At 38.5% G+C, this 7,006-nt stretch overlaps 1 protein-coding gene and 1 long non-coding RNA gene across 2 annotated transcripts in view; one reads left to right on the top strand and one right to left on the bottom strand.

Moving 5' to 3' along the window:
• The window catches only part of LOC112551735, a 4,659-nt gene extending 4,318 nt beyond the window's left edge, over positions 1-341 (top strand). The window contains exon 3 of the long non-coding RNA XR_003096042.1: positions 273-341. This is a non-coding gene — a long non-coding RNA (uncharacterized LOC112551735). The remainder of the gene's footprint in view (positions 1-272) is intronic.
• Positions 1-7,006, bottom strand: part of WWOX (WW domain containing oxidoreductase) — a 219,741-nt gene that overhangs the window by 76,976 nt on the left and 135,759 nt on the right. The window lies entirely within an intron of this gene.

The raw sequence follows: 7,006 nt of genomic DNA, 5'->3' as shown, positions 1-7,006 counted from the left end.
GGCAGCTCTGGGATGAAGAGATGGATTAGAGACAAATTACCCCATTAAAATTCAGTTAAAGAAGAACAGGTTCTACTATTAGCTTGAATGTAAACAATAACGGGTTAACTTGTGTACATGCTAGAGATGACGGAGGGGAATGACCCATATAGAAAGCCTTGTATGTAATACTTCAATTCCTACTATCAGAATGGTTTAGGACGGTGAGATAATTTAGTCCATACTACAGTAAGACATGATTTCTTTAATAAACCTTTTGTTTTCTTTCCCAGGCTGGAGTTTACCAGCAATTAAGCCTGAGCCCACACCATGTGAGCCTAAGCCTACATCATCTGAGCCCACACCATGTGATTAGAAAGTAAGTGAAGCCTGTAGGCACATTTTAAGTACCTTTGGACTACCACTGACGCAAAGTCCCCAGGCTACCCAGATTACAATTGTAATTCATGTGCTGGTGTTTTCAACTTAACTGTGCAAATGTGGTCATACTTTGCACATGTGTGAAAGTATGCACTATACATTCATTAATTTCCATATGATCACCCAATTTGTGGCCTACTGAAGCCATCATTTTTCCAAATCATCATGCATGGTTTCTGTTACCAAGTACAATGTCATTTTTATGGCACTTAAAGCAAGGCAATTTTATAACTTGCTGCTATTTTTTGTAATTGTTGCTATACTATATTCATTTAAATCAAATGAGAGAGGAAAATATTCATTTTTGACTGAATATATTCCTTTTTGATGGAACAAGTTTCTTTTTAACAGCAAACTACCTACCTTATACTTTTAAAAAAACCGAGGACAACAATCACTACCATAAATTGCCTTTTATTTTTTGTTGTCCTTAAATACAAGTGGAGAGGGCGGCACGCTGGGCAAAAATGGGACCATAATTTCTGGGTACTGGAATTTGCTCTCTCCAGAGGATTCTGACCTCTGCTTTGGGCCTGAGGTAGGAATCGGTCTCAATACCTACAAATTAGAAGCATTTCATAAAAGTACTGCCAAAGGTTTAGGCAGGAACCATGAGCCGTTGCTGTTTACTGTTTGGCTAGCATTTTTCCTCCTGAAGTTATACAAGATCTACTGAGTTTCTCTTTGGGAATCTCCCGGAATCATGGCAATATGTCATAGATATAGTTTATTACTCTAACGAATGTATCTACTTTGTTTACAAAATGGGAAAGCTTGCCTGGGAACTTGCAAAAAATATGGAAAGCTTTGTTTACTTTCGATCAAGCTGAAGTCCTCAAATTAAATACATTTGACACACCCTGTAAAAGTTTAATAGACATAAGACCCCACTACAAGGCCACCAGGTAATTCAGGACAACTTATGACCTCTAGCTAGAAGAACCATAGGAACCTGTTGAGAAATGGAATCACTTCACTGTTAAGCACAGGTTCTGTCCTCAAAATCCAACCAGAAATGATGCTAAGCATAAGAAAACTCAGTCTGCCAGATTGCCTCTGACCTGAAAACAAATGGGTACAAGATTTGGTTGGAAACATAAATCTCCCCATGTGAACATCTAAAATCCTCAATAGCAGGAGATTTCTGTTGAACTACAATAAAAAAATGTTGTTCAAAAAAGCAAAAGCAGATCTATATGCACGCACACATATAAGGCTATATGACTGTGACAGGCGCTTGGCATGCTTGCCACTTTAAGAGGAGAGAGGCTGCCTAAGAAGCAGCGTGTAGGTCTGGCAGGGGCTAATTAGAAAGTCACCTGACCATGAGGGGGCAGGGCTTGAAGCATAAAAGTCAAGGGCCTGAACTGGTCAAAGAGTCTGAGTGCCACAAGGAGAGGAGCTCCTGGCAGCAGGGCCGCAGCAGGGCCCGTGAGATAACTGCTGAGCTGGGGTAGCACTGAGCCCAGGAACAGGCCAGGCCTTGCAACAAGAAGCCTGGGCAAGGGGCAGAAAGTGCACAAAGAGCCCAGGGGGCAGAGAGGGGCATGTATCAACCGGGACAAAGAGCCTAGAGGTCTCAAGCCCAGGAGGGGCAAGCATCAGGGGAGCCTGGGAATCTAAGGGTCCCAACTGGCCTAGGAGTGGGGCCAGGGTCTAGGGAGACTGAAGGTCCAGGTACACAGCCAGAAATCAAGGGTGCTAAGGAGCCCAGAGTCCAAGAGGGGTGAGGACTGGGGCTAGGAGCCCATATAGTCAGAGACCAGGTGGGCCACGGAGCCCGTAAGCCCAAGAGGGGTGACGAGACATCAGGAAAGAGTATCATCTGCAAGGCATGGGAGTGGATATTGGGAAGGATGAAGCCAACATTTAGGCTCGCTTTAGGACCCTTAGACAGCCTCCCTCCTAATAAAACAATTACATCAAAGGCGTGGTAGGTGAGAAAGGAGAGCAGGGCACCCTAGACTTGGAGCCGGGCAAGAAGTGTGTGGCCACCAGGGGGGCATCACAGCCACCCCTGGAGCACAAACCAGCTACAATGACATATTATGAAACTTGCTTAGAATTGATTTCAAAGTTTATACTTTACAGGCATGCAAAATATGTGAACACCACCCATGCAGATGACAAGGAAAGTCCAAGAAACCCACAATGGCCAAAAGGACAAAATGTCTAAGCAAATACACAAAAGAGGCACCCCTTTTCCCTGCTCTCCCATGATCCATAATCATAAGCTATGTTGTTGCTTGAAAGTGCAGACATGCACTGTGCAGTGTATTAATCCTTCAAACACTAACAGATGCTGGCAGGGATTTAGGCTGGAATGTATTTACAAAGTGACAAATTATGTTCTGTATTATACAGAGAGAGAAAGAGCACCCACAAATAGGCTGATAAATGTCAGCTGTAGTCACGACAAACGGTTTATTTTTATTATACTGTAACCACAAATGTTTTTTGCAGAGAGGCCCAAAGATTTATTTGTTGCAGGAAAAAACAAGATTATATATGACACAAAGTAATAACTGTAAGATCACTGATGTTCTGGGCAGCTTGCCCTCCTGGAAGCTATGATCAGATTGAAAAATGTTGCTTCAAAATGGTATGTTATATGACGCAAAGTAAATAGTTCATAAATCTGTATTAAAACAACAATACCTAGTAATTAAAGACAGCCTTAGTCCAAGGGCTATACAAGTGATAAGCAAAACAAGATGCCTTCTTTTCTTTAATGGAAAGCACAAAAATGGAACAGCAATAATACTACTGTTATGATTTGTCAAATTAAAAACATAACTTCTGTAATTGCTCGATGTAAACAAATGATTTTGAAATGGGGTGAATGCCCTTCGTGAACAATTACTGCAGTACAATTAATTGGCATAGCAGTGACGTCCAGAGGTTAAAAAATGCACTGCAGCTTTCACACAGCGCCATAAGACTTGCCAATAGGATTAAAGTCTGGTTCTTTCACCTTCTCTTGTTACAAGGGGGAAAAAAGTACTTCATTTTTCAGGAAAATCAATGCAGCTATAGATATTTTTAAAGGCATCATTTCCTTAAGTCTCAGTAATTTTAGAAGAGCTCAAGGTGAGCAAGAGTACTTACAAGAGATAAAGCACAAGGCATAAGGAAAGAAATGGAACGCAAGGCACCAAGCAAATTTTGAAGGACTAAGTATTACAAATTTAGGACAACACTTGCATAGACATTTTATACATTTCCAATAGTTTGGTTCAGAAAAACACAAGCCAAACTTGTAAATTATTTCCTTTGTTCATGTCTAATTGGGTGTCTACTTCAGCAAAAATATTTCAGTACACATTTTCATCAACGAATACATTTTTGAATGGAAATATTTACATTAGGGAAGACTTATTTCATGAGTAGGGGTTTGTAAGATCAGGCTTCACACATACGCTTACAATTTTCAATGTATACGTTTGAATTTGAATGTATATTTTTAAAACTTCAGACATATACAAGTAATTCATATTTGACCGTGCAAGTCAGGTATTCCAACATCTACCTACCTGATTTGCAGACCAAACTAAGGGGGTTTTGTGTATTTCTTTACATAAAATAATTTAGGCATGAAAAATACTTGTGCAAAAAGACCAGAGGTATGTACATAAAGGCTAAGACAGAGTCTGCTTGGAAACCTAGTACATTCCTGGACTTGCACTATTTTGGTAGTGACTAAGACAACAGACACAAATCCTGATTCCAACCACATTCACATCTTTTTAGGTTTGAAGTCTACCGGCATTTTAAGATCTACAATCCGTAAAACAAGATCAAATTGTACACCAAAAAAGTTTACAAAGCATTTTTTACTGACCCAGAAAGTGACCGCATATAGTCAACCATAGGCACAAGAAGCCTGAGTCTCATTTACAGTAAGGTCACATCACACTGCTCTGACATTAGAAAGAGCATTCGAAGCATCTTAAGCATAAATGAGAATGAAGTCCAAAGTCTCCTATTTATTAAAATCCGACAGCACTAAAATCCCAGAAATTTTCATTTAGCGTCTAAGTACACACATTTTATTCAGCACCACATTCCAATTCATGTACAACAGAAGTATTTAAGGAAAAAAATGTATCATCCGCTAATAAACTGACTAAATGTACTCTATTATTTAATTCATTTTTTCTGTAAGCTTCCAAACAGTATATATTAATTGCCAGTTCTTTTTAAATGCCTTCTATATACAACTATCTTGTCCCTTCTGAATAACTGTTAACGAGGGTAAAGTATATGCATTACTACTGTAGGCTATGCACATACGTTAATGAGCTTTCAATCTTTGTATAACACTAGTAATAAAAAAAATAAAATGAGACAGTCAATACCAGTGTTGCAACTGTGACAAAAATAGCAGGAAAAAAAGGATGACTGAATACCAACCAGTTTTCACTGAAAATATATACCAGCAGAATCAGCGCATGCCCTAGGTATAAATGCTTTTTTTAGATGGTGAAAAACAAATGGGATAAAAGGAGCCAAAATGAAGAGACTATTAAGATAACAAGCATGCCAGTTATTTTTGGGAATAGCAACCACCTCTAAAGGACAGAAGAGGTCTTTGAATCGTCCTGTAGCCCTGAAACCATGAACACTGATGTCACTTTTCTACACATTTGTCCAGTTACTCTTAACAATACTACAGATATATATATTCAAATTGGTTAAAAATTAATTCCAATACGGATTTTCATCTTATTTTTTTTTATTTTGAAGTAATCTAGTCTCCCCCCCATTCAAATATATCTGTGCTATATACCTGAACACCTGAAAAAAAACCAAACTAGCAGCTACTGTATATCTTACCCATATGCCTAATGCAAAAATGTAAAATATATTTTAAAAAATTCAGAAAGAAAATTTCCAAGCAGATGTTTATAAACAGAAGGTAACGGATAAAAACCCAAACACAATGCTGCATTATGTTACATGATTCACTGATGAACCCATTGGAACCACTGCAAAAAGCCCTTCTGGAAAACTTCCAGAAATTAAAAGGTGCAAACAAGCTGCCTAATACCCTTGCGTAGACTGAATTCTTATGAAGAAAATAAAGTTTATTGTCTGGAAACAGAGAAAGCATGAGGAAAGCACTAAAGCAATGGAGGTGAACAATTAGACAGATGTTCACTTAAGGAAATAAAGAGAACAGAAGAAGCCATCACTGAGGAATTTTACGAGAATACTGACAACTCTGCACCTCATCAAGGGCACTGGTAAAGTTAAAGCCACTGAAGCCATTTCTGCTCAACTCCAGTATAACTGCTGACCTTGCAGAACCCTGCGTGTAGGTAACGTGGCTTATAGAAAGTAGCATTACAGGTCTCATTTTAATATTTTTCCCCAAACTCCAGCCATATATTGTACTGCAGCTCAGGAAAATGAACTATATTTCCTTGTGGGACACTACATGTACCAAAGAATGTTTTACCCCTTAACAATGTCAATATAAGGAAAATCTGTTTTCAGGCAGCTTTCATTAGCCAAGTAAAATTACTGTGTCTAATGCTTTTTACTTTCATAAGCTGCATAATCACATGGTTGGGATGACTTTTCTTAATACGCTTATAGATTTTTAATACAGTTAAGGTGGGGAGGGGGGTGCTTTCAATTTTTGTAAAATTTAGCATTTGAACATAATCTTTTTCTGTTGACAGCTGAACTCCTGCAATATCAGCCCAATGTGCGTTTCTGGGATTTTTTGCCATTCTTCTCGTATATTCTTATTTGTAGCAATATCTCTCTCTCTCTCTATCTCCATCTCAAATTCCTTCATTTGTTTTGTAAAGCATAATAAAAACAAATAATTTCCCAGACAGGGTCTAAGTTTTGCTTCTCTCTGTCTATCCAGCCAAAGGAAAAATAGGAAAGCTGATTTTAAAATGTCAAAACCTGTGATTTGTTTAAAGAGCATAAATATTTCCACTTTAACATCATGTAAAAGTACCCTTCAAAGCTGTAATATACTTCCTTATCAGCATAGTTCCATGCACACACACTCATATACAGACTTTAAAAGATGACCCAATAATGTTTCCTCACACACTAATTGGAAACAGTCAGTAGTAGTTTTGTATCAACACATACCTTTCATCATTTTCTTGCCTTTAATGGACTACTTTCTGCAGTTTACGTCGTATGAAGCATTCATGAAGTGACTTATGTTCAAAAACCATCTGACTAATGCTTCTTGGTACTGTACCAGCAAGCACAAAATGGTGTGAAATGTCTTTTAGAATTCAGTTTTGTTCTGTTTTTGACATGTCTCTCATGAAAGCTGCACAACATGCAACACAAATGGAATTAAATACTTGGGCTAACCTTATTAGGAATACATTTGCACCAGCTTTAAAAATGTACAGGCATGAAACTCAAGACAGGTGAACTCTACACACAGGAACCCTCGGAAGAACAATTCCAGTATGATATGGTTGAGGAAAAAGGGAAACATTGACTAAACTCCACCAAAAATAAAAACCAGGGGGGTTGATTTTCAAAAGCGCTTGAGGGGTTCAGGAGCATCAGTGGTGCTGTCCCTCCGGAGTTTTGAAAATCT

This window comes from Alligator sinensis, unplaced genomic scaffold (genome assembly GCF_000455745.1).
Source record: "Alligator sinensis unplaced genomic scaffold, ASM45574v1 scaffold349_1, whole genome shotgun sequence".
Classification (NCBI taxonomy): domain Eukaryota; kingdom Metazoa; phylum Chordata; order Crocodylia; family Alligatoridae; genus Alligator; species Alligator sinensis.
Note: the sequence above shows the minus strand (reverse complement) of the source record. Positions and strands in the feature narration are given on the sequence as shown.